Raw genomic sequence first — 6,000 nt, forward strand, 5'->3', positions numbered from 1 at the left:
GGGGAGTTGGACTAAACTATGACCTTTAAGTGTGCTTCCAATTCAAATAGTTGTATGATTCTATGAACTGCTGAAAGTCTCTTTAAAATCCCCACCTCCTCGCTCTTTAACTGCTTAAAAATGCAATGGGGCAATCTTCATTTTATGTGTAAAGTAACTTATAGCAGATGGAAAGCATTTTAAGATCCTTTCAGCTACAGGTTTAGAAATAACAGTCTTGCAGGGACATGCCTTAACATTTCCACATATTCAAAGCTGGCAAAATGAAATACTTCCTGTAATTCCGAAACACTTAACAGATGAAAAGAAGAGATTGATAACTCATTACACAACTTTCAGGATGAAACGATGACCTATTTTAGCGTAATTTGCTGTGTTACACATTGTATGAGCTTGGCAATTAGGAAAAGCAGGTATCATTTCTCGCTACCATTCATCTATAGACAAATGTATACCCAAAGAAAATATTACCTTATTGTCTACTAACATGACATACTGACAAAATTTAAACCATTTTGTTATTGTATACATTTTATATTTTTAAATATCCCTAATACTGTTTCATTGCTGTCTTGAAAGTAATTAAGAAAGCAAAGAATTATTTAGCTTTCAACCCTGGACTTACAAAGAAGTACTGGGAAAAAAATCAGTATTTCTATAGTTTGAAGCAACATTGGAACAATGGCTAGTGAGAAAATATGGCATTTCCCACAAAATTTGTAATTGTTTTCTCAACTGAAGAAGTTAACAGATTGTTGGCAATAATCTTTTTTTTTTTTTTTTTTTTTGCCATACTTAAATATGTCTTTTTTCCACAGTGAATTGCAGAAAACAATTGTCTGTCTCCTTGAAACAATGTGTAGGAATGTCTACAAATGAGGCAATTAGTCTTTTTTTCCTGCTCTGCATCAACTGCTTTGGGATCTCGGCATTTTCTTGGTTTTCACAATGAAAAGTTAAACAGTTTTCTTCTTAAAAACTACTCTAGACTTGTACACTCTTTTGCATTCTACCTGGCACCTAGCAACCCACTACCAACTACTGAGAAACTTCTGTAAAACATTCAGTGTTTTAGTTAAACATGCAAAATTGTTCACTCGCTTCTGGAAAGTGCAAGACTTCCTCCTTTAAAGGGCTTTATTTGAATTCAATGCCAAGATATAACCATCACAGGCACCGTTATGGTCACAGTCCAGATAGCAACATAATCCAATGAACTAAAAATAAACAGTAGCTAAACAGCCATAAATCACCACTGCACTGCTCTGCCTTCCCTGTAATCTGTCCCAGAGACTTCAGATATGGCATCCCGATCTTACAGCTAAATTAATCATTTTCTGATGAGAGGCATGGGGCAAAATAACCGTTATACGTCAATAGGAGAAGCACATGTGGCAATTCTAGCTGCATTTTGTATGAAGATACAAGCTATTGTTACAACATATGTATACACATCTGTTTCCATTTCACTGAGTTTTGCTTGACAAAATTATGTCAAATTTGGGACTTAATCTAAAACACAAGTTCATTTGGGGAAGTGAAACATCCTTCATTAAAGATAGTGCAGATTCAATCACGCACCAACCACTTTGAGGAACCAAACACCCACAGCACTTCTCATTTGCTCCCCACTCCTAGCTGGCACCAAGCAGGTTTCCATCCATAGCCACAGTGCAGGCTGCAAGGCTCCTTCCTGGCTTTTTGAGGAAATCCTCACTTGGCTTTTTGAGGAAATCCTCACTTTACTTCCTGGGAACTTTTACCCACTGCCCTCCTGAAGTTCGAGACTGTTCCTCTTTCCATTTCCAAGCCCTGTTTCTCCAGCCGCCTCAGCACAGGAGCTTACAGCCAGCACCTGCATGAAGAGAAACTTCTTCTGCAGGCACCAATGGGCAGCCAACCTAGAGGCTTCCATGCTCTCTAGGCCTGGTGCTGTCCTCCTTTAACCTCTGCAAAGAACATTCCTGATGCTTATGGAAGGAATGAAATTACTGTTTACAAAGACTTTTAAGAAGCTGTACAAAACGTTGCATGTAATTTTGTTACATAAGCCACAACTCTGAAAAACTAGAGACTTGGGGTACCGTCATGTTTTAACAGGCAAACCCTCTAGTGTTATGTCATACCATTAGTTTTGTTTCATTTGTGGAGTCTGGTGCAGTCTCAGGACAAGAGCCCTACTTTTTCTTTAAAATCTAGAGCTGAGTTTCTTCTGGTCTCTGTATCTGATGGAGCCTGGGGCTGTAGCCCCCTTCTAAGAGATGGAAATAAAGACTTTATTCTGGAGACGAAACTGCACTAGACATCTAAAACTGACTGGAGTAAATACCACTTTAGGTTTCTTCAAACCAAATTTATGCTGAAAGCAAAGTTTGGTCAGCTGTTTTATTGTGTACTGCTGCTCTGCATGAATCGGAGCAGTACCCTCACCCATGAAACAAGTGAGTGGAATGAAAAAAAGCATCTCAGTAGCACTTTAAATAAGAGGTGGTTGGCTGTGCTAGATGCACATCCCCGCGCCTTTCTCACATATCACTGCCAACTTTTGGACTAGCTGTGGCTCAAGGAACAGATCCCTCTGATCAGTTATTCCATTGTCCTCTCTGACAATGGCCACTGATAGATATGAGAAGGTCACAACAGAAAGAAAGAACGTATTTGCTCCAGCATCAAATTTTTAATAGTTAGATCTAGCCAAAGGACCTCAGGAGAAGACTCACTTTCCTTTTTACAGCACTTATTGACTTTTAAAGATCGGAGTGTTCTTATCAGCCATATAAATTTCAGTGCTTTTTAATATTGCTGAATTCTTCACCTTGATGCCATCCTGTCTGATTGTCCAATCTGTGTGAAGGTGTTTCAGTAAATCAATTTCAGCTTTTCATAACTGAACACTTAGCTATCACAAAACTTGCCCTTCAGTTGATTCTGCTGGGAACGCTGCCAAAACTGCACTCAAGGAAGATGGCTTCCAAGGTGTGGAGAAACAGCAACCGATAGAAATATATGAGCAGGTATGAGGAAAGGCTCATGTAAGAGTGTGTTTAAAAACACCTCTTCCCAAATGATCCCCCAACTAAGGCAAGTTGTGACTTGAGTAGCATTTTTAAAAGAACAATTCTGAATTGAATTCTTCATGTAGCCCTCCAGAGAAAGAATCGTGTCAAAAGTATTGTAAAAAATAGCCAGAACATAAAAAATAAATATTCTTGTGTAGGCTTTGCACATGATAGCAGTCAACATTTTACTGTGTAGGAAGCTTGAAGTCTTTATTCTATTATGGTGATGACTAAATGTCAAAAAAAAGTTTATTAACAGAGGCTGTACTTCTTCAAGGGCTGATTTTGATAATTCTTAGCTTCTCAGCTATTTAACATTTGCATCTGATTGTTCTCAGGACTTTTCTCCTTATATATAGTAAGTGAGTGCAAGAACACTGGGGAAGAGACACCAAGATAGGAGAGAGCATAAATCCTTATTTTAAACACAAAACTAATCTCAGCTGTAACTATGGAGCCACTATTTCTCAATGATAATATCCCTATATCAGCTGGTAATAATAAACAGATGACATTTATACACAGGGACACTATGTATTTTAAATATATCTTCACACTGGAGAGAAATGAGATGCAATGGACAATACTAATCCAGACTCTGCATTGAAAACAATGTAATGAATTCTTCCAGGTTGACATGACCTTTTCAAGCTCAGAACAGCCTTGCTGGTTATTTGAAGATTACATGAAGAAAATACAACTCATAAGAGTGATCAACATCTAACTAAGGGTTTAAAAAACAGTCGTATATATCAACATTAGAACAGCTGAATGCCACTCAAATCACCAGAGCTTGGAAGGAGGCTTGGCAGCAAAGTAGGCAGTTAGATGGGATGTTTATTGGATGGCTTCCATCAGCTGCACTATGTGGTGGCTTGAGTGCTAGATTATAAATATTTCCCCTTGTGAAAAGGAGAAGCTGGCTGGATGAACACTGAATCAGCAGGACATATTCTTATCCTCGGCAGAGATTGGTTTGTAAGAAAGCAGGAATGGGAAGCATTGAATTAGGCCTGGGAAGTCCCTTCTCTCCACAGGCACATGAGAAGAGCACTTATCCTTGGAAGCTAGTCAGCATGGCACGTGGGCAATGGCAATGGGAATATTAATAACTCTTCTAAGGCAAGACTTCTGTGGAGCAGGATGGCTCACCAAAACCACAACCTCTGTAGCCACTTGGTGCAGATGGGCAACTTCTGCATTGCAGAGTTCCTTTTGCGAGGCCAAGTTGGGCCACCAGGCTGGATGTGGGTGCACGAGGCATCTCAAAACCAAGATGGGAGATACCTCAAGGGTACTGGTTTTCTCACAGATATACACAGGCAAAAAGTCCCTCCTAAAGTTTACACCAAAAACTGATGAGCCTTGCTAGCCCTCTCACTGGGCTGGAATTAGTGAGCCCCAAAGACATGGATGACCATTGCATGCAGCACCTGAGGTGGAAAAAGAGTGTTCATGTATAGGCCTTTTGGTGAGCAGTGCAAGGCTTTCCAGCTAGAGGGAAGGGAACACCAGGTGACTGAGATGGATAGGAAGTGCAGGATAGTTCTCATCCATGCTGCAGCATGGCTTGGGATGACTGATAAGGGTCAAGTGAAGGAGCAGTGGAAATTTTCTTTGCCCTGCAGCACGCATGAGAAGACCCCCCCAGCAGCCTTCCTATGAAGAGTGGGGTATAGGAGAGATTTCAGGTTGCGGGACAGTTCTGGTGTTAATGCTAGTTTTGTGCAAGTGGCTGTGAGTCACCATGGCAATTCTGGACCAGGGGAGTTTCCAGGAGCCCAAGGCTGAAATCCCCAAGGATGTTAGTCTAGACAGGGTGCTCTTCCCTTTGACCTCATTGGGGGCCTCAGCTTCCTCTTTATGCAAGTAACACCAACTACCAGGACAGGTTATTTTGAGCTACAGAACAGTTATGAAAGAGCAATGTGCTGAAGGTTTGCGGGAAAAGATGCTCTTGCTGTAAGCATCCTTTTCAGACCACTTTTGTGCTAGGCTGTTCCTTGCCACTGCTGACAAGAAAAAATCTGTATTCCTAAAAGTTTTCTAAGGAGACTCAAACAGGCAGAGAAGGGCTCCTTGACTGACGCTAGGCAAGAGCTTGTTAAATAAACTCTAATTCCCCCAGGATAACTGGAGGGAAATCCCAGTCATTAAGTCTTCCATCAAGTGACGTAAAAAGGATTGCAAATTAATCCTGCTCCCCAGTCATCTGATCCCAGCCGAGGGCCTAGCAGTAAATACCAGCGCCCTGAGCAGCTCTGGGGGAATCCCAGCTCCTATCACCTACTCTCCCTGTCTTTTTTAAATAATGCCCCTGATACTCAGTGTTCTCATGTTACTTCTCTCATCTCTCAAGAGCTGGTGTGCGGGATGAGGCATGAATGAGTGTAGTGGGAACTATAGCTGGAAACACCACATATTTCCTGGGCTCACTCTTTTGAATCAAGGGGCTGTGGGTGCTGCAGAAGTAACATGGATTTCAGCACCAACCCACAGAAGGTGGGCTTTGGTACAGTCAAATGAAGACTCTTGATTCCCAAACACCCCTTTTGAGCTGCTTCAGAGTACACAAAAATATCACATGCCACTTCTTGAACGCCAGTGTGCCTGTGCACACACATACTTCCCTTGGTCTTACACACACCAAAGGAGAAATAGATAACAGAGCACAGAGCAATGCGCTGTTTTGCATGGCCTTGTTTGACCCCTGGATTCCAGCATAATTCCTCAGAGAGCCCAGCAATAAGTGAGATAAGATAACAGGCATAGGCACAGACAGAGACCTAGCAAAGAATGTCCCTGAGAAAACCAAGCAGCTCCCAGGTGGGCTTGGCAGTCCTGTTGGCATCCCAGACCGGATGGCGTGAAGAAGGATCCACCATGTACCACCGTGTACCTCCCCTCATCCCACTGTTCCTCCCTTTATTCTCACTGAGCT

The sequence above is a fragment of the Meleagris gallopavo genome, chromosome 5, assembly GCF_905368555.1.
Source record: "Meleagris gallopavo chromosome 5, MGAL_WU_HG_1.1, whole genome shotgun sequence".
Taxonomy (NCBI): Eukaryota; Metazoa; Chordata; class Aves; order Galliformes; family Phasianidae; genus Meleagris; species Meleagris gallopavo.